Below are 7,784 nucleotides of genomic sequence, written 5' to 3' on the forward strand. Positions count from 1 at the left end.
AGGGCCATACTGTGCCTAGAGGTACCTGATCCAAAATCTTGTCTTGAAATAATTGTAGTGGCAGATTTCTGGAGTGCAGAAAGATCGTCTCTTTTATTGACCTCTTTCTGTCTGGAGACAAACTGAAATTCTTGGAGTCTCCAGAGCATGGGCTACCCTAATTTCTGTACTTGTGGCGGAAACCATAAAATTCTAAAGTACAGTAGCGGCATTTTAACTCTTCTTGCAGGGTGTACTATAGCATTCACACAGGAGGATCCCCACTTCCTGAATCATAATTTCACATCTTACATTTGGCTGTTGCTTTTAAAACTCTCCAGATAGAAGAAGATTGTTTTTATGAATTTCATCTGAATAACCAAAATTTTGACACCACTGGTGACTTTGGGCCAAGAACATTGTGTACAAAATTAAGGACGAATTACAATAGGCATAGTAACTGCTTCTTATTGGTTACAACTAAGAAAACTAAAAAAAAAGGTGCACCTTACCTAAACACTTATGTTAATAAAACACTTTCAGAATTTTTCACTTTTATTTATTTATAGCTAGGATCATACTGTGCATATGACCTATCTTTCTTCATCATGGAGAAAGACATATTATTTCTAATTTAATATAGAATGAACCACTTTCTGCTTTCCAGATATTTCTTTCTCTTATTTATTTATTTCCCAGGTACAATGATATTAGATCAACAATAAAATTTTTCTCATGAATGTTGTGTCTAAATAATAGTTTGTCAATTTTTCTGAGAAGGGTCAGACCATACATTTGATGATAAGATTTCTAAAAAAGGTTTCTAAAAAGATTTAGTATACGCTTTTTGCACATAATGGTATCTAAAGTTACTTGAGTGCTTCTGGAGTGCATCTTTAGTATGTTCTGCCTCCATGTTAATGCCTCTAGGCATTGCTTGTTCACTTCATCTACTGTCCTACAGGGAACCTCAGGCATAGCTTGGAAGGAAGTCATTGGATTCTGCAGATGTGAGATGTGTCCAGCTATAGTTATTGATTAGTCTAAGCGGAAAATGGAATTATTCAAATATTGTGAAAGCTAATATGCCTAATTGCAGTCATATTAGTTTTTTAGATATAAATAACAAAATCATTTATAAAGAAATCTCAGCATACCCCTGCTACTGATTACCACACTGATATTAAGAATTAGTTACACTGTCTTCATTGAATTACAAGAAACATGTGTGTAGTTGGAACAAATTCTTGCTCTCTTAAGTGCCAGGTATGTAGCCCAATACCCACAGAAAGGAGTTAGGTATGTTAAGAGTACTCAAATACGAAAACTTTACATTCTAAAGGTCCAAAAGATCTGAAATTTCAAGCTCTATCTAGTAAAGCTTCCAAGGAGAGTATACAATGATCCTTTTCCTGTCTTAAAAGTTCAGTTTTTGGAGAACTTTGATTTTCAAAGTAGGCGGTCTTCTTTCTTTCCCTCTGAAAGTTCAAGCAGTTACTTGGTGTGAGAACAGCTACAACATCCTAAAAGCACTGAATTCTGGACAAAATATACTTCTAAAGATACTTGTATTGAAAAAAAAAACCAAACTGGGAGGAACTATGTGGGTGCCATCTTCTTTTCTTGACACAAAATTCTCATTAGAGAATTTGACCTGGTAGAAGACACCCTAGATTCACTGTTTGCCTCAGCTTCAGCCAGTGCAGACTAACAGCTGTCATCTCCTCAGCTGCAATGCCTCCAGCTGCTCAGCAGCAGGAACCATCGCTAACCTGCCTTAGTCTAGCAGGGGGGCTCTTGGCCTCATTGTAAGAGTCTCAGATTTTGATCCTTCAAACAAGTGCATTTCAGTCTTTTATCAAATGTTTATTTGATGAAAAATCTCACAGTCTTGGGGGAGAAATCCAAATCCAAGTCTATCCTTCTCTTAGGTGAGTGCCCTACTCACTGAGCTAGAAAGTTATGGTCTGATGAGTCTTAAATTATTTCTGCACAGTGGCACAGCTTTGAGAGGAAAATCGCCTGAAGCCTAATCATTAGGTACTCTCCTAGGAAATGACAGACTTTTTTTAACATCCTAACACAGAGAAGGGCACTGAAGCGCGTGTGAGAATGGCCTAACACCAGCTTGTTCTGCAAAAGGGTAAGTTGCACTACCATCCCTCAAAATCTTTAAAATAAAACAGTGACTTTCTGCTTTCCTGTGGAAGGAAGAGATTAACATCAAGCTGCATGAAGCTGTGTGAATTCTAAGCTAATCTAACAACTCCTTGCAAGACCTTGCAAGGCAATAAAGTCAACCACAGGAAAGTGAAATTGAAAGCCTCCTCTACCTAACACCTGTTCATGTTTCTAGATAAGATAGCTTAGACATTTAATGCACCGGCTCTGAGTAAGAATTGCATTCTGAGGACTCATAACTCTCTGCATGAATGGTCCAGGACATTTGGAAACCTAACCTGGATGTAGAGATTCCTTTTTGGAAAATGGATAACTGAGATGTCAGGTGATGCAGTGCTGAACTTCACAGAGACAAGTGGATAATTAAAAAATGTTGCTGGATGCTAATCTCACATTACTTCCCTTTTTTGCAAAATCTGGTTCTTCATTTCCTTGGAAGTATTTCCACTTGTTTTTCTAGTTCTTCTAACTTGAGTGGAACACTGTATTTATTTAAACTAAAAGTATTTTAAAGATAATGCTATTATATAATATTTTATTAGGCATCTTATCTACTTACAATAGGTAAATGAATGTATCAGTAGAGTTTCAGTTTCCTCTGACTATAAAGTACCAGGATGAAATTAGAGGCAGGAAGAGATCAAGTCTTTGATGTAGTAATGATTTAAGTGCTGCTGTACTTTCAAATCACAATGTGACTTTTGTCACTTTTCTCCAAAGGTTACTGTGCATTTTATGTTTTGTTATAGTAGTAGAGTATTTCAAGAGAAACAGAATGAGTTAAAAATGTGCTTTTGGGAGAAGAAAATAAAGATCATGAACTACTGTATTGTTTGTTCTATCATCTTTCCAGATTCTATTGCAACTAGGGAATTAATTTCTGGGAAATATACATTTTGCTTTTTTGTTAGAAATAACACACATTAATGTTCCTGACTATATGCATATACATGCAAAGACACACAGATATATAAAAAGAGACATTTCATGAATAAAGGTTAAAACAAGGAAAAAGAAATCAGAGAAGTATGTTAGAGATAAACTGATGCTGCCTAATTTAGCTTGTACTATTATAATTACAGCAACTGGATTATTCTAAAAGCCTAAAATGGACCAACAACTTCTTTTTGCAGATTTCTTTAATATTTATGGTCTTTGCATTTTATTTTCTATTAAGAAGATTTCCTGGCTAAAGCTGGCAAAAGGCTACTTTCTCACATACCTCATCTTATGTGTATGGCCTCACATTTGCCCGTGCCTCTAAGACTAGTGTTGTCTCGTTGCCTTTTATACACACACCCCGCCCCAAATAATATATAAGTATACTCTTTGGAAAGTGTTTCTACATTCAATTTTAAAATGTCACACCAAAGCATTGAAGTTGTCTCTTAATAATTTATCCTGAAAACTTGTTGCATACAAAAGCCAGTAAGGAAAAAGCAGTAAAAAATGTAAATTTACAAAATACAAAATAGAAAATAGTTAGCCAGATCCAAGCCACAAAAATAATAAAAAAAAAAAAAAAACAAGAAAAAAAACCCTACCCCTGATCTGCTAACTCCAAGATTGAATTTGAAAATATTTACTTTTCTTCCTTTTTTTATACCTTGATGACAAACTGTACATGCTTGCCAAATGCAGAAGATAACATTTAAGTTTGGTGTATGTTCAAAATGTCCTCTATGTCAGGTTCCATTTAAAGGAGATAGGTAATTTTAGTCTGAAAACTATAGCATGGAAGGCATTGTTGGTTTTCTTCTTTTAATATAGTTATACCTTTGTATAATGGTTTCTGGTGATTCACTCAAATAAAAAAAAAAAAAAATTCTCTATTCTGTGGTAAATGTTCAATCTGTACTGTCACCCACTGTGTACAATCACTGGTAATTTCATGCGTTATTATTTGTAACAGTGTGGTAGCATAGCAGTACAGAAAGTTTTTCAGCCAGTAGAACATACTTAACACAAAATACAAAACTTACTGTGAAGAATTCTTCTGTGTGTTTAGAATTCCATATTTTAGACCATACCAAAGTTTTACACAGATTCCTAATGCGTTAATGCTCATTTTCAGAGATACCTCTCCTGTGAACTCGCTACTGAGGAAAGTTACTCTGTATCTCATCCTTGACAAACTCCTGACAGGCTTTCTTGAATGAACATAAAACCTTAGGAGTTTGGTAGATCTAGGCAATATAAAACTGGGTTTTGAAGATATCCTGTGCATATATAGCTGCATTGTCATGGCAGCTAACACACACCTCCTATACAGACGTGAAGTGTCATTGCTAACCTTTTCCAGTAACATCTGCTCCTAAATAATCTTTAACAGGAAATCCCAAATAGTGCCACTATTCAAATATAAAGATAACATAGGAACTGATGGCTGAGATAACTATTTTAATGATTATCTGAACATAATTTCATAGTACTTTTAGTCACAATTACAGTTGGGAAGTCAGGAAGCACAAAGATGTGTGCTTGTATGAGTGAATTCCAAATGAATTCTGTCTTCTGCTGCTCTGACAGATGCCATGTAAGCTAAGAAACTATTTTGTAATATCTTAACAAACAGCACATTTAGAGTGTATGGCATAGCCACGATGCTGTATTCATTAATAAATACTAATATAGTAAATGAAAGTCCAAGCTTTAGACAGTTCTATCATGGTAGATGCAATATGCCTTGTCTCCTCTTGATGGTTAAAATCTTAGTTAGATTGTTTCCTCTTTTAGAATTTTGTTCCTCTGTATCTCCAAAGCAACCAAAGCACCAACATCTGTGTGTGTCTCAGGGTTAGAAGCTTTTACTTAAAGCCCGTGCTTGGAGTCATAGTTCAGAAGAAACAAATTTTCTTTGTCTCCTTCTTCCTTAGTCTTGGGTTCTCTTTTGACCTGAAATAATTTTTCTTTTCAAACAGCTACTGAATTGTCAGACTAAGCTTTTATGAAATGAATGAAGATAGATATATTTTATATTTACAGGGTAGAGGTTTTACAGATACAGAATACCAGAGGTTGCCTATTATTACACAGATAATTAGAAAAATGAGGTCTTATTACTTTTAAATAAGAATAAAAGAAGAAAAAAATATCAAGGGATATGCTGATAAAATTAAGGAATGCTGAATTATTAAAACATAAGGACAACTCTGCACAAAATAGTGTTCTCATGGTTGATATCTCTTCTTAGTCCATCACAGTGCTTGGATTTTAAGGCCATACTGACTGGGCAAGCTGATCACTGACAGAGGAAAAGAAAACAAGTACACTAAGTCATGTTCTCTGATAGCTGTCCACATGAAATTGTATACCTACATCAAAAATTCCTTAAAGGAGAATAAAAAACATTTTAGAAGTTACTTTTATTCCCTAATACCTTCTCCTTTACTCAAAAAATTTCAGTCTTTAGGAGCATCTACAAAGAAGTGTGCTCAAAAGATATAAAATACAGAGTTACTGGGTCTAGGAATAGTAATAAATATAAACAATGTGAAAAGAATAAGTATACAATAGTTAGGGCCTCAAGATGCAGTGAGGTCAGCTATGATGGATAGACTTTTTTGGAAGGATTTTCCATCTGAAAAAAAGCAGCTCCTTTTTAATAGAACCATGCCAGACGGTTTAGCAGAACATCCATTAGTCAATCTGATAGTGGACTGTAATTTACTGGCTGTGATGCTAACGATAGTGTCTAGATCTATGAAAAAGGTCTGTATCATTTTCATACAGAAGCTTGGTGGGCACTGAATTGCAACACAAGAAGAGGAGAGGAAGAAGTGTTGAGACTGATGGTGTGTATCATTCTTTTCTTTCAAGAGAGGATATGACCAATGTGGTTCCATTGTATTAGACTCAATGAACCAATTTAGGAATTAACAAGTGGCAGTGTGAAGAAGCTGTTACTAAAAACAACATCTGTTAACCAATGATTTAAGAAAACATTTGTGCATGCATAGAGTTCCATTCATAAAGAGCAAAACATTGAGGCTGAGCTGGCTGAAAGAAGAAATCAGTATCTTTATTTACATCTGAGTATTCATCTTCTCCAAGATGCAGGAACAAAGAACAAAATGAATGCAGGTGCAATCTGTCAGTTAAATGATATTCAGAAGCCAAATTAAGTACAGTCTTGTTCTAGTAACGCCACAATGTGGCATAGTAAAGTTACCTACATATAATAGTTATTAAAGCTGCAACCCCCATTCTCCTTACTTTCATCATTCCAACCTCAGGGCTAAAAAGGAACAGAAGAGAGAGAAGGTGTAGACACTTTCCACCACAATTTCCAAAGGCTCCTGAACACTGTCATTTGGGATATGGTTAGTCCCATGTCTGTTTTACAGCTGTACAAGAGTAGCTGTAAGAATACCTGGAGGAGGGGGAGGAAGAGTAATAATGCATAATTCCATTGAGTAATTCTGAGAGTGGGAGACATACACATATGAACATATACCTTCTGCTACTCTCAAGAAAATGAAGGAATCTGTTCTGCCTTAAACATTGCAAATAATAAAATATAACCAAAGCTAAACTGTGCTTTAAAATATTTTATTTGTTTGCAAAGTTGGCAAATCATTGCAAAACATCACAAATATTTTCTCCTACTAATCAGTACTAAGTCAAAGCTCCTTATTTCACAAAAGCTTAGTTCAACATTAAAGATAGCCATACAATGAAAAATAAAAATTAAAACACCATGTCATCTGTCTATTTCTACATATATGACATCTGCTGAAGTGAATAAGCACTGTACTTACAAAACTTATGAGGTAATTAAGATCCTGCATTTTTTTCCTGTGCCTGCTGGTTAATTCTAAGATTAGTGTTCAGTTTAATGTTGAGCTTCACACAATGTTTCGATATCATGCTGTAGAGAAATTGTTGGAGTCCTGAACATTAAATCAATAGGTCTTCTGTCTTGTTCAAATAATCAAGTTTCCCTTAGGCAAGACCCATGCTGATCCCCAGTGTGAAACTCATTATGTTTCTTGTGGACTTAAATATGACATGTTATCTAATATATTATTAATACCACATGTTATAAATACAAAGGAGTTTACTTAATGAAAGAACAGTTCAATTTTTTACTGTCTTAGAATTCAGTTTAAGGTAAATATTAACTTGGGGCAATAAGCCATTTGTATTAAAAAATAAAATAAAATTAAAAAAAATAAAATAAAAAGACCAGATTGGATAATGGAAAATTACTTGCAAAAAATATATGTAAAAATTTAGATGTGAAGATGGCGGTTGCGCATGCAGATTAAAATATTTTTCTAAGAAAAGCAGGAAGAAGAGAGAGAAGAATGGAAGGAAATACAGCTAGAGGCAAGCTCTCATGCTAAACACCAAATCTGGCAGAGACTGTCATGAGTTGTGCTTACTGCAATCAATAACTCTTGAAGATTCAGGCCCTAGCAGAGTAAATGATTACTTCAATTACGATTAAAATAATACTTTAGGGAGAACAGGCTAGATTCTTCATATTATTGCTCCAAGTTGGAATCCAATTGAAAGCCTGAATTTTGACAGTACTGCTTGCTCTGAACTCTACTAAAACTGCTCTATCACCCCTCAAGTTTTGTCTTAAATATATTTCTGGAAAGTCTGAAGTGAATAAG

This window comes from Haliaeetus leucocephalus, unplaced genomic scaffold (genome assembly GCF_000737465.1).
Source record: "Haliaeetus leucocephalus isolate CR32 unplaced genomic scaffold, Haliaeetus_leucocephalus-4.0 Scaffold284, whole genome shotgun sequence".
Lineage (NCBI taxonomy): Eukaryota > Metazoa > Chordata > Aves > Accipitriformes > Accipitridae > Haliaeetus > Haliaeetus leucocephalus.